The 24968-nt window shown below is 41.8% G+C and overlaps 1 long non-coding RNA gene across 1 annotated transcript; it reads left to right on the forward strand.

Annotated features, from left to right (window-relative positions):
- The first annotated feature begins 1194 nt into the window (after positions 1-1194).
- On the forward strand, positions 1195-24110 carry LOC149442489 (uncharacterized). The gene is made up of 2 exons (XR_016307185.1): positions 1195-9444; positions 23990-24110. It is a non-coding gene; the product is annotated as an uncharacterized LOC149442489 (long non-coding RNA).
- The last annotated feature ends 858 nt before the right edge of the window (positions 24111-24968 follow it).

Here is a 24968-nt window from a genome sequence, read left to right on the forward strand (position 1 = left end):
CTTCCTGAAACTGAACCTCTCCAAAACAGAGTTTCTTGTCTTCCCCCCAGCCCTGACACCACCCCCCATTGACTTCTTCATCACATCCAACAACGCCACCATCAAACCCGCCCCGCAGGCCAGAGTACTTGGTGTCATTCTGGACTCCAACCTATTCTTCCAGCCCCAAGTCCAATCTTTACCAAGCTCGTGCAGACTCCACCTCCGCAACATCGCCAAAATACGCACGTTCCTAACCCCAGAAACCACTAAACAGCTCATCCACTCCCTCATCATATCACGACTCGACTACTGCAACTCCCTCCTTACTGGCCTGCCTCGTCGCTGGCTATCCCCGCTTCAGTCGATCCTGAATACGGCTGCCAGACTCATTCACCTTTCCAACCGCTCCATTTCCGCCACCCCCCTCTGCCGATCCCTCCACTGGCTTCCGATTGCGCAACAGATCAAATTCAAAATCCTAACACTGACGTACAAAGCTGCCCACCATACTGCCCCGAACTACATCACTGACCTACTATCCAAGTACCACCCAGCGCGCACACTCCGCTCCTCACAAGACCTCCTTCTCTCTAGTTCCCTGGTCTCCTCCTTCCATGCCCACCTCCAGGACTTCTCCAGAGTTTCACCCATCCTCTGGAACTCCCTGCCCCAACCCATCAGATTATCACCTACTCTCCTCTCCTTTATGCGCACCCTGAAAACCCACCTCTTCAGGGAAGCCTACCCCACCCCCTGCTAACTTGCCAACCTCCTCCACTCTTCCTACCACCCCATCCCCCACAGCTATCTCCTCCTGTGCCACCATCCCCTCCCTCCTAGATTGTAAGCTCGAAAGAGCAGGGCCCTTGATCCCCTCATGTTTTGCATTGTATTGTTGTTGTTCTGTCACATGTTCTGTCCCCCTTTGTAATGTACAGCGCTGAGCGAACTATTGGCGCTTTATAAATACTGTATAATAATAATAATTGCAATTTAAAAGCCACAGATGTAGGAAATTAACCTTTAATTGCCATTTTAACCTGTGTGTGTCACCTTGTGTGTCTGTACCAAGGCCAAACATTCCAAGGGATGGAAACTTTTAATCATGGCTATTTGTTAGATTTCTGTTATTACGATTTAAAAAGGAGCCAAACAACTATGTGAAAATAAATGGCTTCATATGATTACTATCCTTTAATAAAAGACTGTTTTTTGGAATGATCAGTCATATTTTCAATATCAATTCCAATATTTCAGTTTCTGACAGGGTATACAAACATTTGAACACAACTGTATATCAAAGACCACATTTTTTAAACCTGCACAGACAATAGATGACAAGTGTGAGGGTGTGTCAGGCAGAACACACATATAGTAGCACATATATACAGCATGTGATAAAAAACGAAAGTCACCTTGAGCACTAAAAACAGCACTGAAATTCTGCACCTAACACAAATTACTGGAATTTCCACTTCCCTGTTTTGTATGTCATCTCATGAGAGCAAAATTTTTAAATCTTAATGTGACAGGTTAAACATGTAAAATGTCAGTACTGCAAACTAGATAAGTGGCTCATTTTGCATGGTCTATTTAAGTATATCTCGATGGCCACCCACCTAATGTTGAATAGCTCCCCCTTTTGTCACCAAAACAGCCCTGACCCATTGTGAGGTGAGGCCTCCATGGATCATACTTAGTTTTCCAGCACATCCTGCAGATGCTAGATTGGATCGAGATCTGCAGAATTTGGAAGCCAAATCAACACCTTGAACTCATTGCATTCCTCAAAGCTTTCTTGAACCATTTTTGCAGTGGGGCGGGGCGCTTTATTCTGCTGAAAGAGGCCACTGCCATTATAAAATACAGTTTGGTATCTGTCACCAAGCCATCAGTAACAGCCTTTAAGTTATGTAAATTGTGAGGTGAGGCCTCAATGGATTAGACTTATTTTTCCAGCACATTCTACATATGCTAGATTGGATCGAGATATGTAGAATGTGGAAGCCAAATCAGCACCTTTAACTGATTGCATTCCTCAAAGCATTCTTGAACCATTTTTGCAGTGGGGCAGGGCACATTATCCTGCTGAAAGAGGCCACTGCCATTATAAAATACAGTTTCCCTGAAGGGGTGTACTTGGTCAGCAACAATGCTTAGAAAGGTGGTATATATACGTATATATATATGTATGTATATGCGTTTATAAAAACTACAAAAGATTGCACTTTAAATAACCCCCTCCAACCCCTCATCTTATAACAAGTAGAGGAGGTTGAGCTTTGCTCCCAAGGCATCTAGCCCTGGTTATTTACTACTTGACCTCCATACAGGTTGGTCATCAGCTCTGAGGAAAGGGATTCGTCCCCGAAACGCGTCAGCCATTTGACCGCACTGACAGTGAGAACACCTTGCCCGCCGTTGTGGCCATTGTCATTTTTCTATGCTTTTTAGATACATGCTTCGTCTGTGAGTATATTTTTATTATTTCATTCCTACAATAAACCTTGGATAATGCACTAGGTGTGTGCGCCACATGTTTTCTCTCTATCTGGTATGTGTCAAGTAATATCCACATGAAAAGGCAGCACCCAAGGCTTCCCATAACATTTTCCAAAACATCACACTGCCACCGCTGGCTTGCCTTCTTCCCATAATGCATCCTGATGCCATTTCTTCCCCAGGTATGCAACACACACATGCACCCAACCAAGTCACGTGCGAGAGTGACGTAACGCGTAGATACGCCAGCGGGAGGAGCTTTTGACGATCGACGGCTTGACGTCATATCCGGCGCGGGCGCCATCTTGGTGCTCCGGTTTCCGAATCACAGTACACCCCTGGAGTGGTGTAAAGGCTTGCTTGCTTTCAGGTCTATGTGAGTAGTTTTTAGTCTTCTTTGTTTTATAATAAAAGGTTTTACACTATACGAGTCTCTTTTGCCTCACTGGGGACCATACTGGAGGGCCATACACTGGAGAGACACCACGGACTTCATCCACCGCTTATGTTATAGCCAAGAGGAGGGATTTGCACCATTGCAAGAGGGATCCATCTACTATCTGGAGGAATATTCCATCTATTACACAAGGCTCTTTGGTCCCTGGGGGCCTGGGCAGGAAGGTGAGGGGGCACCCCAGCTATAGAGGATTGGCACACTGCAATTCACATCTGCATGGAGTTTGTGTGACACATAAGGACACTATTTCACCAATTTATTCATGTCACCTCTATGTATGTCATTTTCCTAGTTGTCCGCTTCACCCCACATTGATGTCAGTTATTTGTGTTCAAGTCTATTTGCATACTTGGGATATATATCACTGAGTCGCCTGTTTTAATATAGCGCCGTATTATTTGTTTATATTCATGCACCCAACCATCCACACAATGTAAAAATAGTGATGGGCCGAACACCCCCCCCTGAATTTCGAACTCATTGCAAGTCTATGGGACTCGAACTTGTAAATTCAAAAGTGCCCATTTTGAAGGCTTATATACAAGTTATTGGCCATGAAAGGGGTGTGGGGACTCGGGTACGGTCCTGAGGTACATAAATCAGTGAAAAAAAAAACTTACAAAAGTATTATTTTTAAAGGGGTAGTCATTTTTCATTGCCTACAGTTAAAAAAAAAAAAAAACCTTTAAATATCATGCCTGGGGGGTTCTCTTAAACTATCTGCAAACTTTCACATCTGTACAATGTATAGAACCTGCTTTAGCAAAAAAAAAGTGAAATGTAATATTTAGAAAAAAAACCTAATCCTTTACGTCTGGTAGGATGGTTTGGAGGGACTCTACAGTAAAAGATATTTTAAAAAGTGCGTGGGGTTCCCCCTAAAAGCCATACCAGGCCCTTTAGGCCACATGCCTTTTAAATTAGGACAGTGTCCCCATGCCGATGGGGACAAGGGCCTCTTCCCCACAACCCTGACCCAGTGGTTGTGGGGGTCTGCAGGCAGGGGAGCTCATTACCATCAGGGTACCCCTTTAAATAATGATTCTGCCCCCCTCCTTGTGAGTGAGTAAGGGGTACTTGTACCCCTACCCATTCACTAAAGGGTTAAATTGAGTAAAAAATAAAGAGACCAGACTTTTTAAAAATTCCTTTAACATAAAAAAAACAAACGTTTGTAATAAGTCCTTTGCCGGTCAAATGTGAACAATCGGGCGGAGCTAGGGGTAACTATTGTGATGTGATTGGCCAAAACATTGCACCTGACGACCTGTGGTCAGTTGCATTGTTTGGCCAATCACAATACACTGTGAAAGTGCAGTGCATTGTGGGACCTGGCAGGTGAACAGCCTGCCAAATGCCCTTACCATTCATGTGTTCGCAGAACACATGAATGGCCGATGTTCGAGTCGAACTTACAGCCCATTACTATGTAAAAGGAAACGCGATTCATCAGACAGGCCACCTTCTTCCATTACTCCGTGATCCAGTTCTGATGCTGTTTTGCCCATTGTAGGAGCTTTTGCCAGTGGACATGGGTCAGCATGGGCACTCTGGATGGTCTGCGGATACACAGCTGCACACACCACAGACTGCACTGCCCGTTTATTCTGCTTTCGACACAACAATTTCAGGGACAACAGATTTACTTGCTGCCTACCTATTGCTGATTGGTATTTAAAAAAATAAATAAATATATATATATATATATATATATATACACACACACGTGCGTATGAAGGGCAATTTATACAGATTTTCAGTGTCATCTACAGGAAACAAAATACTTATTCAAAGGAATATGGTGAAATGCATGAATGAAGGTCAGCAAGAGAGAGGCTTGAGCAGTGATGCAATCCCAGCACCCAGAGGCAAGGAGCTGTGGGTTAAAGGGGAAGGAAATTGCTCAAGGGAAGGGAGGTACACAGGGCAATCCTTACATAGCACAGATGGCTGAAATGTAGTAGGTCAATACCCAAGACAACACTAATAGAAAGGGCTGGGCACATAGGAGGAAAAAACAGGATCATAGTTAACAGAACAGTAATGAAGTGTGATGTTAGTGCATTACACTACTCCCATATTAAACGTCCCAACAGCACTCTATATTGGTCTGCTCCATAAGGGCTCTTGGTAATTACAATCCCCAGTCCCCAACTGTTTATGTACTGTACTGGTTCACATATATGCAGATTGGATGCGGTTTGAACCACATCCAATCTGCATGACAAGTGAAATAACATTGCTTCCTATGGTGCCTGTTCACATACTGTATGTCCTGTACACTGGCAGTGCTGATTCAATGCGGATTGAAAAAGAGTCCTGTCCGATTTCTGAGCAGTGCAGTCTGGTTCAGGTGCGGATTAACAGGCTATTGAATTCTATGGGAACTGTTTCTAAACCACACGTCATCAGTTGTGAACAGGATAAAATCTTGACCTGAACCTGATCTAAAACTAACCTGAACCGCTGAACAACTACTGTGTCACTTAGCTGTGATATCTGAGCTTCAATCTGCAACGCACATGTGTGTACCCACACGACTCCTTTGCAAGTAACTTTATGTCCACCAGATTTAAGAAATATTTTGGTCCAAAGACCTTTTTAAAAATCCTAATGTACCACTGGAAACTTGTGTTCAAACATGTCCCCTAGAAACCCAATAGCTGTATTCTGGTGGATGCGACTGTCAGTAAATGCAGGACACATCATTCAGACGTGAACAGACATCTGGGTTCAGGTATCTCTCAATATATGCTCTGGATATATTGCTGGCTTTTTGGAGGACATTATAAGGCTGGCCATACACTATACAATTTTCTGTCCAATTTCTGCCCATTTTCCTTTAGATTTAACTTCCACTATGTAAAGCAAGGGCCTGCCTAATTGGATACAGTTGAAAGTGTTGTTCAGGTTTGACCTCATATTCTATGGTTTTTGGTAAATCTAAAGCAAAATTCTCAAGAAAATTGTATAATGTATGGCCAGCCTAATTAAAAGAGCAAACTAAATGGGAGAAACCCGTCCTTTCAAAGCTTGTATGCTCACCTAGGCGAGGATGACATATGAAGTAGGATATCTACATATAGTTTACATGGGCGAAGATATGATGGGGATCTCTGTCAGGTCTATAACGCATGGCAGAGAGCTGCAGCGTGTGTACACATTTGTGCAATCCCACAAAACCCAAATTCATGTCTGGAAAGCAGTAGGTCCTTGCCAGTCTCTGGGGCCAGACAGAGACATACAGGTATTTCCATGCATACAATGGAGTCTTGCAGAGTTTTGCACATGCATAGACGTGCCATGGGCCTCTGCCAGGTCATATAGACTAGAAATAAAAAAACTTTAGCTAGATAGGCTGCAGTTCCTCTTTCAAGAGTTCCTAAATTTTTTGTAGCCACAGATTGAGTATTATTATATACGGTTGTGCTCAAAAGTTTGCATCCCCTGGCAGAAATTGTGAAATTTGGGCATTGATATTGAAAATATGACTGATTATGCCAAATAATTGTCTTCTATTTAAGGATAGTGATCATATGAAGCCATTTATTTTCTCATAGTTATTTGGCTCCTTTTTAAATCATAATGATAACAGAAATCACTAATCCATTAGTCACCTTAAGTGTCATTGAATGTTTACGATGACACTAACTATAGACATTGGTCTCTGATGTGGGATGTACCCACTATGACCAGGAGACCAAATGTGTGGGTGAAGTGGACAAGCTGGTACTTTGGTAGCTGGAGATCTGCAGGTTGTCCTGATCTAGATGCTAAAACATATACAATTGTGCTCAAAAGTTTGCATACCCTGGCAGACATCGTGAAATTTTTGAATTGATATTGAAAATATGACTGATCATGCCAAAAGAAGTCTTTTATTTAAGGATAGTAATCATATGAAGCCATTTATTAAGTGTTCTTGCATGGCAAGACCACTTACTGTTATCTCACATATATATTCCTATTATTATAATAGCCAAATTTACCACCCTAACTCCTCCCACAGTTTTTACACTACATAGACAGTAATATACCGAAACGTGCGAATTGTTCCCGATTGGTGTGCTATTACTTTGTGGAACGATTCGCCAAATGGTTCACGAAATATCGGCGTTTTTGTGGTGAAATTGGTCCCATAGGAATGAATGGCGGAATGTTCAAAACTAGAGTGGGAGCTGACAAAAGCTAGAGTGTGAGCTGAAAAATCAGGACATGATTTCTAAACTGCCATCACTCCCTCATTTTCAAGCCCACCTACACAAATCTTATATCAAAACGTTCAGCTATCACTGCTGCCACTAAAAATGTCCACGGCTAAGCCATAGTCCTGATAGTTTTTACAATATGACCATTTGTTTGCAACTCACGCCGCCCATTGACATTCATTGAAACTCCACTCTAACCACCTCAAATTTGAAGGGCAATTTCTAAACTGCGACTGTGCCTTCATTTTTAATATTTCATATTTCAGAGACATACTATGCATCAAAGATGCATTTGAAGATGGCAACCGCCAGTGAAGTGAGCAAGTTGGAGCAGTTTGTTTTTTACCGCTCTTCTCTGCCCTTGCTGTAGAGTGAGTTGCCATAGGAACCCAGGTGTGTGAGCAGGCAGCAGAGTGACAAGCCACTCCACCCAGTTACTCCGTCCACTCCAGTTGTAGACTACTGGTGGAGGCAAGAACACTTCACACAATTTCCCCAGAAATTGTAGCTTTTCTAGTTATCACATAGTTGTTTGGTTCATTTTTAAATCATAATGATAACAGAAATCACCCAAGTTGCCCTGATCAAAAGTTTACATACCATGGAATGGCCTTTGTATAGACACACGAGGTGACACACACTGGTTAAAATGGCAAATAAAGGTTCATTTCCCATATCTGTGACTTTTTAAATTGCAGTTAGTGTCTGTGTATAATAGTCACTGAGTTTGTTAGCTCTTATGTGGAAGCACTGAGCAGGCGAGATACTAAGTCATGGGAAGCAGAACAGAACTGTCAAAAAACCAGCATAACAAGGTAAAGACACTTTATAAAGATGGAAAAGGATATTAAAAGATATCCAAAGCCTTGGATATGCAAATCAGTACTGTTCAATCACTTATTAAGAAGTGGAAAGTTTGAGGATCACTTGATACTAAGCCAAGGTCAGGTAGACCAAGAAAAATTGCAGCCACAACTGTCAGAAGCATTATTTGGGATACAAAGAAAAACCCACAAGCAACCTCAAATACAGGCTGCTCTTGGAAAAGATGGTGTGTTTGATGGAGCACAATATGACAATACTTGAAAAAATTAGGTGCATGGTCAAGTTGCCAGAAAGAAGCCTTTACTGCGGCAATGCGACAAAAAAGGTTAGTGACCCATGTCAAGGTGTTGTCAGGCATATTGTAGTAAACGGTCACTTGATGGCTAACCTGGAAAGTTAACCCAGGCAGATCCCACCCTCTATTCAGCGCTGCTGGCTTTGCTCTGTTATGTTAGTGACAGCGGTGGAGTCAATCTGGCGTCCGGCCCTAGGTTTCACCCCTCTGATATGACAGTCAGTAACACTGCTCTGGGGGGGTTCAGACCACCATGACCCCCCCTTATCTATGCCCCAGCTCTTCAGTAGCTGGTTTCCTGTCTGGGAAAGCCTAGGTGCCCCACTTGAAAACTGGGTTCATGTGTATATTGTAGATATAGTATTATATGCATGTATTATGTTGTATTCATTCATTTTTCAGATGTTCTGCTCTCTGTTTTCTCCTGAAAAAATGGAATAACTGCAAAACATGTTGAGAAGAAGTGGGTAATTTTTATGCTCTAGATTGTACTCTCTGGCGTTTTGTATTCGTTTTCAGTAACATTAGTCCCGTTATGAAAGAATTATGAAAATTGTGTGGGCATATTATTGGTACATGTTTGTAAATGCTTGTATTTTAACATTGTAATAAAGTACTTTCGGCCTCAACCAAAAAATGTCCTTTGTATAACAGGCTTTGGACGTAGGTGCCCTTACATTTCAAAGTATATATATTTTTGCACATGTTTCTATGATCTCTTGTATCCTATCTGCAGCCTTTAACCATGTCCTGTTTCATGTCCACAATCTCTAACTATTTCTTGTATCGTGTCCACATTCACTAACCGTCTTCTGTATCATGTCCATAATCTCTGACCATCTCTTGTATCATGTCCACAGTTTTCGAATATCTCTTGTATCATGTCTGCAATCTCTGACCAATTCTTGTATGATGTCTGCAATCTCTGAAGAGGAGCCTGGAGAGGAGTCAAGAGCGAGAACGTTGCTAGCACAGGGGTCACAGGAGGAGTCAGATATATGTTGACTGTGGAGAGAATATCCAATGGAACCAGAGAACCAGAGCTGCCAAGCTGGAGTCCGGAGAGGATCATCTCACTGAACCCTACTTTGAGCATCTGAGAGGAGGTCATTGACAGTGCTACCAGTCCAGTCTGAGGGGGGTCACTGATGTAAGGAGGGACTGAATTGAGTTAGGTAAGGGGTAGGGATGCACCAAAATTTCGGTGGCCGAAACGTTTCAGCCGAAAACACTCCTTTCGGCTGTTGGCCGAAATGAAAAATAAGCACCGATACAGGTGCCGAAAAAACCCTGCCTCTCGCCGCCGCCCGCTGCCGCTCGGTAGTTCTCAGCCTTACCTGAGAAACCATCGATCTCAGCGCTGGGCATAGAGATGAGTGAAGGAGAAAGGAGAAATGGCTGCCACGCATCTCTATGCCCTTGGAGGTCCGCAGCGATGTCACTTCCCTTTCCAGCCATTTTTTTTTTTCTAAGGCACTAGATCAATGCTTTTTTTTTATCGAATGCTTTACATTGCAGAGGAGAGATGTGGAGTCTTATTGACCCCCATTAAATTAATTTTAAAAAAAAGTTTAAAGTGCCCCCATCCCCCGTGCTTACATGTAGTGGTGAACGCATACATAGGCCATGCCCACGTATGTAAATGGTGTTCAAACCACACATGTGAGGTATTGCCACTTACGTCAGAGCAAGAGCAATAATACTCACACCAGACCTCCTCTGTAACTTTACACTGCTAACCTGTACAAATTTTTAAAGCATCACCCATCAAGATTTTTAAGTACTGCAGTTTCACACCATTCCACGAGCGTGCACAATTTTAAAGCGTGACATGTTGGGTATCTAGTTACTTGCCATAACATCCTCTTTCTTATTTTACAAGAAATTGGGGCATATATTGTTTTTTTTTTTTGAATTTTTTTTTTAACCAAAGTGTATTTTAAAAATATATATATATATTCATATTTTAAAACTGCGCATTTCGGTTTTCGGCCAAGTGCATTATGAAGTTTTGGTTTCGGCACCAGAATTTTAATTTTGGTGAACCACTAGTAAGGGGTGCACTGATATACAGGTTCCCTGTTATATCAATAACCCCCCCCCCCCCCGCACCTTAATTAATTAGTTCTGTGGAAATTGGTCTATTGCAGCAGTTTTTACTGGAACGGGTGGTGAGGGGAAACCATCACACGAGGACACCTGTCATACTGAAAACTGCAGCAAGCTCTTTGAACACATTTTTTTTTAACCAAGCATTAGCATTACTGTCTCTTTGGTAACTGATATGTCAGTTTTTAATGTTGTCTCTGTGCTCCTGCTGGGGAGAAATACCCTCCATTTGCCCTGTTCACTTTTCCACCAAGTTCAGAACAGAAATTGAGGGGATTTTTGCTCTCTTCATCCTGGGATTTCCCTTCTATTTCTGTGGTGATGGCTAATTGGCTATGGGACTGAAATTGAAGGAAAATTTCTCCAGATGGATGAAGGTGACAACACTGCTGTGTTATATCAACCTGACCTTCATGGAAATGGAAAAATATGTTTTTTTCACTTTTCATATAACTTAAACAGATTGCTAATTGCACTAGCTATATGTTTATAGCTTAAATATTGATATTTGCACTGTTGTTCACTGCAAATTGACATTTTATGTACTTTTGTGAAGTAGGAAGATTCCAATGTTACAAACAACCTTTTCATTGGGGTGCAACCTATATGCTAGAGATGGTTTGCACCTAAATGTAAGGGGGTCTGCTGTGCTGGGGGAGAGGCTTATGGGAAGGCTGGAGGAGTATATAAACTAGGATCGAGGGGGGAGGGAGAATTGGATTAGAATGGGGTAGACAGATCAGGCAGGGGTCAGTCCTTATTGGTGGGTGGAATGTTGAAAGATGAGGGGAGGGCTATGGCAGATGATAAGAAGGTTCCCATGTTGCAAACAACCATTGGAACTGGTACCATTTGTAGAAAAATAAAAAACATGCAACATACGCGTGCAAAAGGTTTAAAAGAATTAAAGTATTTGTTCACCAATGCCAGAAGTCTGCCAAGCAAAATAGGTGAGTTGGAAGCAGGGCTGCTGTTAGCAATCATGGGGCTCCATACAGCCTACCTGATGGGGCCCCAAAACCCCAACCCTGCCCCACCCCCCTTACCCCGCCTACCCACCTAAAAAAATATGCAGCTTTGTCTTTAAGGATAGTTATTTTCCCCAGCCTGTTATAGGCAGGCCATACATGATGCAAATTTTGCAAAAATCGATCAATTCCCCGATCAACATCTATGGCTGGCTTAAGGATGCATCTGACTGTCCTATCTTCAGCCCTGACTCACACCACTGTGGCTTTGAAATTGTGCTACTTCAGTGTGATTTCAAAGCCACAGATCAGAGAGATTTGTACCTAGGATTTTACTGCGGCTTGCGACTCCATTTACCAGTCAATGCAAGTCGCAATGAAATCGGAAAAAATTAGTGCAGGAACCTTTTTCAAAGTCGCTGTGACATGAGTCGCAGTGATTTGAACGGTTCCAGTGTAAACCAGGGCTCATCAATCATCACGATTATCATGATAATCATAGTACAGGTGCTGTGGCTCAAAGCACCTGTACTGTGTGACTATCATCATGACAATGATGATCTCATTTGGCTGCTCCCTGCTGTATAATTGAACATAGTCTAGGCAATGGTCAGGGCACAGGGAAAGGTGTGTATTGTGTCATGTAATTACTGTACCGTTCCTGTGACTTCTGCTGCTGCTGGGTCCGCAGGTGCCCGAAAAAGAAATAAAAGTCCCCCTTGTCTCCCAACCCTCAGGATGAACTGATGGAGCCCCCTCAGCCCAGGAATAATGTTACCACCACCCGGGAGCCATGTACACAGGGGAACAGTGTGTATGCACTGACTGTACATGTGATCCTACATGAAGCCTGAAGCTGCTGTCTGGGCCCCCCTTTTCTGTGGCAGAGCCCAGGCCCCCTACAGGAGGCCCGGTGGTACCCCCTTATCAGCAGCCCTGGCTGTAAGCTTTGGTACATGAAGAGAACTATGATTTGATTGGTATTGCTGAATCCTGGCTTCATTCTTTACATGACTGGGCCATTAATATTCCTGACGATGTTCTCTTTCGGGGAGAGATGGTAAAAAGGAAAGGTGGTGGTGTCTGTCTCTATGTGCGAAGTGATCTCAGAGCGAGTGTGAAAGAGGACCTAGTTGATGGAGAGTGTGATGAGGCTGAAGCATCATGGGTGGAACTGCATATGGGGGTGTGTACTACAAAGGTAATCATTGGAGTTTGTTATAGGCCTCCCAATGTTAATGAGGAGGTGGAGACTCAGCTCCTTGCACAGATTGAAAGGGCTGCAAGGGCTGGGACAGTGATAATAATGGGGGATTTTAACTACCCGGAAATTGACTGGAGTAATGGTACTGCAGGAACAGTAAAAGGGCAAACATTTATCATCCTACTACAGGACAATTTTATGGTACAATTCATAGAAGCCCCAACTTGGAATGGTGCTCTGCTGGACCTGGTAATCTCAAACCATGCAGAGCTTATTACTAATGTCCATATAAAAGAACATCTGGGCAGCAGTGACTATAACATGATTTCATTTATTGTTAGGATGTGGTGAGTGAGTGACAAGATAATAAATTGCACCACATCCCTGGAATTTGAAAACGTTGAACTAGATAGTGTGGGATTTTCAGGGTGCAAATTTACAATGATAAACACATTTAAAAACCACAATAAATTTTATTTAATCTTACAAAAAAAAGGGAAAAGAAGAAGAGTAAATAATTACAATACTGTAAAAAACAAAAATTGAAGCTTGTCTGTATTGTTGCAGTAATTCCCTACATGTTTCACCCAACAAGGGCTTCTTCAGGTGTGAGAGAGAGAGAAAAGCTTCAACCACGATACAGTCTACAATATATCAAAAAGAATATACATAAACAATGGAGTTATGACATACATCCACACAATGAACATAATAATCAAAAGTATAAAAGAACACGCCGGGTCACCCTAGATGTCAGGTTCACGGAGCTACTACCGCATATGAAAATGCACTATCAAAGAACTTAGTTGGCCTATGCATCCGTGCAATTGTAGAGGATATAATAGGGATCAAATATCCATCCAAACATAGGTATAAATAAGCGAAAATTAATAATTACATTTCTACCAGATGGGGCAAAAAAAGAATCAGATAGAGGGAGAGAGAACACCAGGTGTGATGTCAAGTCATTGAAATAATTAAAAAATAAATGAAAAATGAATTTACCTTTAAATTATCACAATTCAGGCAATAGAGGAAGCAAAAAAACAGTTTTTGACTCAAATTGTTAATATACAATTCAGCCACTAGATGTCAGGAGAGGTCACAAGTTCATAGAATATTAGCTGTAAAAATCAAACCGTACTCGAAACAATGCAGTGTACAGAATCACCCAGGTGACTGAGCAGTCACCATTTTCCTGAAGCCCTCCCCTCAACACAAGTCTCTCAAATTACCTCCAGGGGGTCTCAAAACGTCTCAAGAGATCCTACATGTGCACAGTTGATTAGCCAAAGTACCATATCTTTATTCCCGCCATAATTTATACCTTCCACGCCGGCCGACTTGTGACGTCACAGGCCGGGTGCAGAAGTCAGACATACAACTGTGCATGCGTGAGGTCTCTATTGCGCATGCACAAACTGAAGCCGACAAAAACACAGCCAGATCTCTTAATAGGAGCAACACCTAAGCAGGACAGCTGAAGAAAAGAAATACAAACAAAAAAAACAAATCCATTTATACCATGTAAGGAAGACATCCAATCATTTCTATATAAGCCTGTTTTGGTCCAATCCAAACAAAAAATAATTAAGCCTAAAAGACAACAATTCCAAATCTAAGTAAAAGGGGGCCGGAATTATGGTTTGCAAGTTGTGTTTAGGCGAGCACATCGGAAAAGGAATCTTCAGGTGCAGCTACGCCCTGGGCGTCCGTACAATTGCACCTAGGGACGCATTATGGCATAAGTTACAAACACTAGAGATTGTAAGTAACATCCGAGTGAGCAAGGTGGGTTCCTAAATCAGAATAATTTTCTAGCAAATAATAGCATTTATTCTTTAATTTTATTACAATAGATAAAAAATGTACAGACTAAGCAAAATATTATAGCATTTATGTTTATCATTTCATAAGCATAGTATTAAAATATAACAACTTTTTTTAATCGGTCCTTACTGTGGGGTGATGGATAGGCAGGATAAAAGAAATTGTAAAATCACAAAAAACATGTTCATTGTGTGGATGTATGTCATAACTCCGTTGTTTATGTATATTCTTTTTGATATATTGTAGACTGTATTGCGATTGAAGATTTTCTCTCTCTCCCCTGAAGAAGCCCTTGTTCGGCGAAACATGTAGGGAATTACTGCAACAATACAGCCAAGCTTCAATTTTTGTTTTTACAGTATTGTAATTATTTTCTCTTTTTCTTTCCCCTTTTTTTGTAAGATTAAATAAAATTTATTGTGGTTTTTAAATGTGTTTATCATTGTAAATTTGCACCCTGAAAATCCCACACTATCTAGTTCAACATTTTCATGATTTCATTTATTGTTAGCTGTAAACAACAAGCATATATGGGAAAATAAAAACACTCAACTTTAAGAAAGCTAATTTTTCCAAGGCTAAGAGCTGCTCTCCAAGAATTAGACTGGGAGGGAATATTAGCATCGATGAACACAACACAGACATGGGAGTTCTTCAAAAAGACTGCATGTGAACAGACTGCAAAATATATTCCCATGAGCAACAAGTTTAAAAGGCTAAAAATCAAACCTATGTGGCTTACGGCCAAAGTTAAAAAAGCAATAAATAATAAGAAAAGAGCTTTTATGAAATGTTAAAATGAAGGAACGCTATCATCGTTTAAACATTACAAAGAATATAACAGAATATACAAAAAAGAAAATCAAGGCCGCAAAAAATTGAAAAAAAAAACGACAGATTGCAAAAGATAGCAGGATAAACCCGAAAAATTCTTCAAAATATATTAATAGAAAAAAGGTTCGGTCCGAGCATGTAGGCCCTTTATAAAATAATGAGAGTGGGTGACTGGGGACAAAGAGAAAGCAAATTTATTAAATACCTGCTTAAGCTCTGTGTATACAAAGGAGCATGGGGGAGCTCTTGTCCATAATGGACATGGTATTGACACAGCTCCAGATGATCCACATTGGCTTACAATTGATATGATCCAAAAATATTTAGACAGAATAAAGGTAAATAAAGCACCTGGACTAGATGGCATACACCCACGGGTCCTTAAAGAATTGAGCTCTGTCATTTCAAAGCCATTGTTTCTCATTTTTAGGGACTCTTTAATGACTGACATAGTACCACTGGATTGGCGTAAGGCCAATGTGGTGCCTATATTTAAAAAGGGGACAAAATCTTTAACAAGTAATTATAGACCTGTTAGTTTAACTTCTATAGTTGGGAAGATAATGGAGAGTTTATTAAAAGACCACATAGATGAGTTCTTGCTGGAAAAAAATATTTTAAGCAACAGACAGCATGGATTCATGAAAGACAGAAGTTGTCAAACAAATCTGATTTCTTTTTATGAGGGGGTAAGCAAAACCTTGTACAGAGGGGTGGCTGTGGTATACAGTACTTGGATTTTGCAGAAGCATTTTACACAGTTCCCCACACACTACCCAGACCCAGTGGTCAGAAAGGTGGTGGGGTTGGTTTGCTTCTATCCCCACTGAGCACCTTTCAAGTCTTCCCTAACGCTCTCTCTCTATCCTTCTCTTCTTTCGAGACTCACTGCATCCGGCTGTTTTCTCCCATTTCTCTGAGGATCGCAGTGATCTATCGGCCTCCTGGACAGGTGTCCAGCTTTCTGGACAATTTCTCCGCCTGGCTACCCTACTTTCTCTCCTCTGAACTACCCGCTATCATTCTTGGAGATTTTAACATCCCTATTAATGTCAACAACCCGGCAACATCCCAACTCTTCAACATAACCTCATCTTTTGCATTAGCACAGTGTATACAGTCCTCCACTCACTTTAATGGGAATACATTAGACCTTGTTTTCTTCCATCTTTGCACTCCCTACAACCTCACAAACACCCCCTTTCCTCTCTCTGATCACAATCTCATCACCTTCACACACCTATCCCTCCAAACGGCAATTACCCGCAGAAACCTTCACAACTTGAACCCTGCTCCTTTCCACTCTGCCACTGACCAACTCTATGACAGAATCTCTCCCCTGTCCTGCCCTGACCTGGCCACTGCTGTCTACAACAGTTTGCTTTCATCCGCATTAGACTCGGTTGCTCCTCTAACAACACAAAGCATCAGGCCCCGACCATTACAACCTTGGCAGACTGACCACACCAAAAATCTTAAACGACATAGTCATGCGCTGGAGCGATTGTGGTGTAAATCCAAATCCCACCAAGCATTCACCCGATATAAATCTGCTTTCTTAACATACAATTCCTCCCTTCATGCTGCCAAACAAGCCTACTTTGTCACTCTTATTAATACCTTCTCATCCAGTCCTCGTCGTCTCTTCTCTACTTTTAACGCTCTACTTTCTCCACCTCCACCCAGTACCTCACTCACTGCTCACAAGATTGCAAATCATTTCAAAAACAAGATTGACGCAATTTATAGGGGCATCGCCACTGCACAGACATCCATCCCACTTAGCATACGTTATACTAAACCTCCCTCAACACTTTCCTCTTTTGACCTCACTACTACCGAAGAGGTCACTAAGGTTTTCTCAGAAGCCCGTCTCACTACCTGCCCCCTGGATCCTGTCCCCTCACAACTACTACAGTTACCCTCTTCTTCCATCCTATGCTCCCTCACTCACATCTTCAATCTCTTCCTCTCTAACGGTGCCTTCCCCTCCCCTCTAAAGCATGTGACTGTCACTCCCATACTTAAAAAGCCCTTCCTGGACCCCACCAACCTGAACAACTTAAGACCCATCTCCCTGCTGCCATTTACCTCTAAACTCCTAGAACGCTTAGTCTACAATCACCTGAGCTCCCACCTCACCGACAACAACCTTCTTGACCCTTTACAGTCTGGCTTTCGCTCTCTACACTCCACTGAAACTGCTTTACTAAAACTCACTAATGATCTACTAACTGCTAAAACCAATGGCCACTACTCCGTACTCTTACTACTTGACGTCTCAGAGGCTTTTGATACAGTTGACCATCCCCTCCTCCTCAAAAAACTCCACTCTCTTGGCCTCAGAGACTCTGCTCTCTCCTGGTTCTCCTACCTATCGCAGGGCTCCTTCAGTGTTACCTATAACGCTGCCTCCTCCTCTTCACTCCCTCTTTCTGTAGGGGTCCCTCAAGGTTCTGTCCTTGGACCTCTTCTCTTTTCCATCTACACCTCCTCCCTTGGTCACTTGATAAACTCCCATGACTTTAAGTACCATCTCTATGCTGATGACACACAAATCTATCTTTCTACTCCTCACCTCACCCCTTCAGTCTCCACTCGCATTACTAACCTACTAAGTGACATATCGGCATGGATGTCACTCCACATCCTCAAACTCAATCTTTCCAAAACTGAGCTCTTAGTATTCCCCCCAGCCCGTGCCCCCTCCCCTGACTTCTCCATCAAGATCAATAACACAGTCATCAGTTCCTCCCCTCATGCCAGGGTACTAGGTGTAATCCTAGACTCCCATCTGTCCTTTCAGCCCCAAATCCAATCGCTGTCCAAATCATGTAGACTTCACCTCCGCAACATCTCCAAGATACGACCATTCCTAACCTCGGAAACTACTAAGCAACTTATTCACTCCCTTGTTATATCTCTCCTTGACTATTGTAACTCCCTCCTCATTGGCCGACCTCTTCGCAGGCTATCCCCTCTTCAGTCTATCATGAATGCTGATGCCAGACTCATCCACCTAACTAACCATTCTGTATCTGCCACCCCTATCTGCTGTGGTGGTTTATGTAAGGATTTATTCTATTTATGAAGGGCGGTGTCCATTTCCCTTAGATGAAATGTTACAGTGCCTCCAGCCGTTAAAATACGGCAAATATTTAGTGAACCAATAATTTGGACACCTTGATAATTTGATCACCACTTATTATTATACCTTGAATTCTTTTAGCCAGTGTGATTTCGTACCATACACACAAAATTTGCCTTATAATAGATAAATATATAAATTTATTTATGTACAAAAATTATATATATATTAACACAAAACGCAAAAGACTGGTGATGAATGAATACTGGTACACACGATCAAAGATATACTATACCAATATCATACACAATACAATATTTCTAAATAATGATAAACAAGATAACAATTTTTCTAGATGATAATGATTAAAAATTAAATTTAATAATAACTGATAATTTAGAGTATCTCAGAGGTTATTTTCTCTCATAACGTGGCCATAGGAATGGGAGAAGATATTCCCTGATAAATTATACTCTAACTACTAATATTTAATAATTTATGAAATATGTAAATTTGCAATATGACACCAACAATATCTAACAGTAATACAGGATCTCTCTATATATATGTGAATACCCACTGCAGTTGTTATCACTCTAAGGTAATTCTTATCACTCTAAACACATAGGAAATATGCAATACAATATTAAATATAGACAGTCTCACCACACCCAGAACTTGGACTATGACACCTTCCCAGTGGATTCAGCTGGCAATGGAAACGCCTTCAGAATAATGGCCACAGGGCAAGTGATAGATAGGCAGTGTTGGAAAATGTAGGATGGGAGAAATTTAGAGAGTGTAGAAGTTTAGTAAAAAGTTTTTAAAAGTTTGAAAGGATGAAAGAGTGGTTATTCAGCAGGGATGGATTTCAGCCTCGTCTGATTTCTTCAGCTTGTTTTTCTTTGGCTCCAGTGAGATTTTTCAGTGAGTCTTTCAGTCAGTCTTTTTTTTTAGTGAGGTTTTTTTTTCAGGTTTTTTTTTTTTTCTAAATCAGGTGCATGGCTTTTTATACCATCTAAACTATTGTTCTAAAAGACCCTCCCAACAGGCTTTTGATTGGCCGGTCGAGAAGTGTATGTACCTAAGCTATCTCTCACCTGTCCGCGAGGTGACAGTCAGGTACCATAGAACAATTTGAGTATTGATGATGACTCACACCTCGGGTGGAATTCAAGGTGATTTCAGGTATTAAATATACGTCTCATCCAGATATATATATTTGATTATACCTATAATGTCCTGGATAGGAACTATAGAAGATATATGTGTATTCAGTTATTCATTTCCCTGAGATACAAACTTGTGTGAAAGCATTTGTTTTCTGATAAAACATACAACTGATACTAATTCACAATATATCTTACTTTTCATCATTTCATACTCAATTTAGTGATATACAATCCCCATTGCTGAATGTATTTTTGTTTCAGAAAGAGTAGGAATAATGTCTCTTTTTGTTAATGTCTTTGTGGGTAAAATATAAGTTCCAAGCTTTAACTTTTAGTCTTAAGAATGACACAATACTGATGTTTACGTCCATTGTAAAGATAATAGGGCAACAACCAGTTGTCCTTGTAGTTTGAAAAAAAACAGTTTGAAAAGACTGTTGACTCATCACTCTTTTCAAGGCTTTGTTTACTCTTCTCAGACTTGCAAGTATGGTCTCATATATTGTTAACTGTCGGTGTGGTGACTCAATGTTTAGAGGTCCAACGTCTTATTTGACTGTCTGATTAACTTTTGTAGATGCACTTTCCCCAACCCCAATGGATAAATAGCATTTGTTGAGAATATACATTTTAACTAGTCTCATAGTCGCCAACTTAAACTTCTCAGGATTGTCTATCTTGGGCCACCTGTAGATAGTCAAACAGTCTATTGTCTCTGGAAAGAGCTCCTTCCACCCATTGTCTGCATGTAACTTCATTAGAGGGTCCTTTGAATTTCGACCAAAAAGAGTTAACCCTTAACAGATGGCTAGGCTGGTTGGCTGTTGAAATAAAGTTATGTTTTTGATAAATAACTTCAAAAGGCACTACACTGCCTATCCCTCCACTGCCTTCCAGTTGCCCAACGAATAAAATTCAAAGCACTAACAATAACGTATAAAGCCATTTATAACTCTGCCCCAAATTACATCACCAATCTTGTCTCTAAATATCACCCAAACTGTACTCTCCGCTCCTCACAAGACCTCCTACTCTCTAGCTCCCTTGTCTCCTCCTCCCATGCTCGTCTCCAGGACTTCTCCAGAGCTTTCCCCATCCTCTGGAACTCTCTACCCCAATTTATCAGACTATCACCTTCTCTGCTCACTTTTAGGCGAGCTCTGAAAACCTATCTCTTCAGGGAAGCCTATCCTGCCCTCAGCTAATACTGGAATCTTCTACTCTTCCAACCAGTCCATCCCCCACAGTTACTACCTTTTGCACCACTAGCCCCTCCCTCCTAGATTGTAAGCTCCAAGGAGCAGGGCCCTAAAATCGCTCTTGTATTGAACTGTATTGTTACTGTATTGTCTCCCGTTATATTGTAAAGCGCTGAGCAAACTGTTGGCGCTATATAAATCCTGTATAATAATATAATAATAATATGGCTAATGTGTAAGGTAAAGTCTACAGGCTTGGAAAAATCTGTATCTAAATGGATAGAAAACTGGCTAAAAGATCGTATTCAGAGAGTAGCTGTTAATTATTATTATTATTATTATTATACAGTATTTATATAGCGCCAAAAAGGTTTGCTCAGCGCTGTACATTATAGTGGGGGACAGAACATGAGACAATACAGCAACAAACAATACACGAGGGGTTCGAGGGCCCTGCTCTTTCGAGCTTGCAATCTAGGAGGGAGGGGATAGTGGCACAGGAGGAAGTGGCTGTGGGGGATGGAGTGGTAGGAGGAGTGGAGGAGATCGGCAGTTAGGTGAGAGTGGGGTAGGCTTCCCTGAGGAGATGGGTTTTCAGGGTGCGCCTAAAGGTGAGGAGGGAAGGTGACAGTCTGATGGATTGGGGTAGTGAGTTCCAGAGGATAGGGGAGTCCTGCAGTTGGGCGTGGGAGGTGGAGACCAGGGAGCTAGAAAGTAGGAGGTCTTGTGAGGAGCAAAGATTACGGGTTGGGTGGTATTTGGGTATCAAGTCGGTGAGGTACTTTGGGGCAGCGCTGTGAATGGCTTTGTATGTCAGTGTTAGTAGTTTGAATTTGATGCGTTGGGCTATCGGGAGCCAATGGAGAGAATGACAGAGGGGGGTAGCAGAAGAGGAGCGGTTGGTAAGGTGGATGAGTCTGTCTGCTGAGTTCAGGATAGACTGAAGCAGGGATAGTCTGTGATGAGGTAGGCCGGTGAGGAGGGAGTTGCAGTAGTCCAGACGTGAGATAATAAGGGAGTAAACGAGTTGTTTAGTAGTGTCTGGGGTTAGGAACGTATGTATTTTGGAGATGTTGCGGAGGTGGAGCCTGCATGAGCTTGCTAATGATTGGACATGGGGTTGGAAGGACAGGTTTGAATCTAGAGTGACACCTAGGACTTTGGCTTGCGGGGTGGGACTGATGGTGGCATTGTTGGTCGTTATGGAGAGGGTGGGGGGGGGCGCGGGCTGGGGGGAAAATTAGGAGCTCGGTTTTGGAAAGGTTCTGTATGAGGAAGTGGAGCGACATCCAGTCTGATATGTCATTCAGCAGGTGGGTGATACGGGTGGAGACTGAAGGGGTGAGTTGAGGGGTGGAGAGGTAAGTTTGCATGTCATCGGCGTAGAGGTGATAGTTAAAGCCATGGGAGTGTATCAGTTTGCCGAGGAAGGAGGTGTAGATGGAGAAGAGAAGGGGCCCGAGGACAGAGCCTTGGGGGACCCCAACAGAGAGGGGGAGAGAGGGGGAGGTGGTAGCGTTATAGGTTATGCTGAAGGAGCATTGGGAGAGATAGGAGGAGAGCCAGGAGAGAGTGGAGTCTCTGATGCCGAGGGAGTGTAGTTTATCAAGGAGGAGGGGGTGGTCAACTGTGTCGAAGGCCGTGGAAAGGTCAAGGAGTAACAGGACTGAGTAGTGGCCATTAGCTTTGGCGGTTAGCAGGTCATTAGTGATTTTGAGTAGGGCGGTTTCGGTGGAGTGTATGGGACGGAAGCCAGACTGTAGTGGATCAAGGAGGTTGTTGTCAGTGAGGTGGGCGCTTAGGCGATTGTAGACTAAGCGCTCAAGGAGCTTGGATGTGAATAGCAGCAGGGAGATGGGTCTAAGGTTGTTCAGGTCAGTGGGGTCCAGGGAGGGTTTTTTGAGTATGGGAGTGATGTGTGCGTGCTTTAGGGGGAAGGGGAATGCGCCAGTAGAAAGGGAGAGATACTCTGAATGGTCTAGCTTTGTTAGTGGTGTACCCCAAGGTTCAGTGATGGGACCCTTACTTTTTAATATAATTATAAACAATATAGGGTCTGGGATTAAAAATACCATTTCAGTCTTTGCAGATGACACCAAGCTGTGCAGAGGAATAACGTCCTTACAGGATGTCTCCAATTTACAAGCTGACCTCAATGCACTGTTTAATTGAGCAGCTATGTGGCAAATGAGGTTTAATGTTGATAAATGTAGGTTAGCACTTGGGGACTAAGAATATGCATGCATCATACATACTAGGGGGCGGTACAACTGTGGGAATCAATGGTGGAGAAGGTTCTGGGAGTTCTGGTAGATCACAAGCTTAATAATGGATGCAATGCCAAGCTGCGGTTTCTAAAGCGACCAAATCCTCGCTTGTATTAAAAGAGGTATAGGCTCCAGAGAGAGATATCATATTACCCCTGTACACATCATTAGTAAGACCTCATCTGGAATATGCAGTTCAATTTTGGGCACCAATTCACAAAAAGAACATTGGGGAACTGAAGAAAGTACAGAGAAGGGCAACTAAACTGATAAAAGGCATGGGGGAGCTCAGCTATGAGGAAATATTAGAGGAACTGAATTTATTCTCTCTAGAGAAGAGGAGATTAGGGGCGATATGATCAACATGTATAAATACATCAGTGGTTCATATAGTGAACTGGGTGTAGAGCTATTCCCCCTGAGGTCATCACAGAGGACAAGGAGGAACTCTTTATGTCTGGAGGAAAAGAAATTTAATCTCCAAACACAGAAAAGTTTCTTCACAGTGAGAGCTGTGAAAAGGTGGAATAGACTCCCTCAAGAGTTGGTTCTGGCCAGCTCGGTGGATTTCTTTAAAAAAAAGCCTGGATTCTTTCCTAGATACACAGAATATAACTGGATACTAACAGTTATAGGTAAAGTTGATCCAGGGAATATCCGATTGCCTCTCGGGGGATCAGGAAGCAACTTTTTTCCCTGCAGGAGCAAAATTCGATCATGCTTTGCTGAGTTTTTTGCTTTCCTCTGGATCAACTGTGGGTATAGGATTTTAACTTTTTTTTTAATGGTTAACTGGATGGACTTTTGTCTTTTTTCAGCCAGACTAACAATGTAACTATGTAAATAAAGTCTTGTAATCAGGTAGGTGATCCCCAATGCAGCGGGGTAACTTTCACTACTTTGGCCACTAATGCAGGGGAAAGGAACCAATAGGCTGCAGATTTAATTTTATTTTTATCCCTCTTCCACACAGAAATGGGGTCTTCTGTTGTACAGATGACATGTTTTACTAAGTTATCCAAGTAATGAATTATTTGATTGCATTTCAGATGATGAAGAGCAAGGATTTGTGAGTCGCACTTGAGGTAGAATCAGTGAAGGAGAAAATGGAAAGAGACAGAACGCAAAATGAACAAAGCTCTCCCTTATTTGGTCTACATTGTCACTGAGGTGAGTGTCATATTTTTTTCTTTTTAAGGGTTTATTAAAGGAGTAAAGCTCGTTTGGCTCTACTTCTCCTGGGAATCACAGTAGTGCAGTTCGTTCAGCACTCCTATGACCCATTTTCTGAAACCCCGTCAGCTGACATCACTCAGCTGGTCCAGGTTCAGGAAAGATCTTGACTTTAACCACTTGCCCTCCTGAGGATCCCCCCTTCATCCTGACCAGGCAATTTTTTGTGTTGCGGCGCTGCGTTACTTTAACTGACAATTGCACAGTCACACAACGCTGCACCCAAATGAAATTTATGTCCTTTTGTTCCCCACAAATTGAGCTTTCTTTCAGTGGTATTTGATCGCCTGTGCATTTTTGATCGACAATTTTGAAAAAAAAACAATATTTTTGACTTTTTGCTATTAAACATGTCCAGTAAAAATTTTTTAAAAATCAAATTTCATCAAATTTAGGCCAAAATATTTTCTGCTACATTTCTTTGTTGAAAATAACTCGAATCAGTGTTTATTATTTAGTCTGTAGGAAAGTTATAGAAACCACAAACTATCGTATATACAGTTCCTTGAAAAAGTATTCATACCCCTTGAAATTGTCCACATTTTGTCATGTTACAACCAAAAACATAAATGTATTTTATTGGGATTTTATGTGATAGACCAACACAAAGTGGCAAATAATTGTGAAGTGGAAGGAATGATAAATGGTTTTCAAAATTTTTACAAATAAATATCTGAAAAGTGTGGTGTGCATTAGTATTCAGACTCTTTACTCTGATACCCCTAAGTAAGATCTAGTGGGACTAACTACCTTAAGAAATCATCTAATCAGTCCATCTATGTGTAATTTAATCTC

This window comes from Staurois parvus, unplaced genomic scaffold (genome assembly GCF_062004578.1).
Source record: "Staurois parvus isolate SC_StPar_1 unplaced genomic scaffold, SC_StPar_1.0 ptg000885l, whole genome shotgun sequence".
In the NCBI taxonomy this organism is placed as follows: Eukaryota; Metazoa; Chordata; class Amphibia; order Anura; family Ranidae; genus Staurois; species Staurois parvus.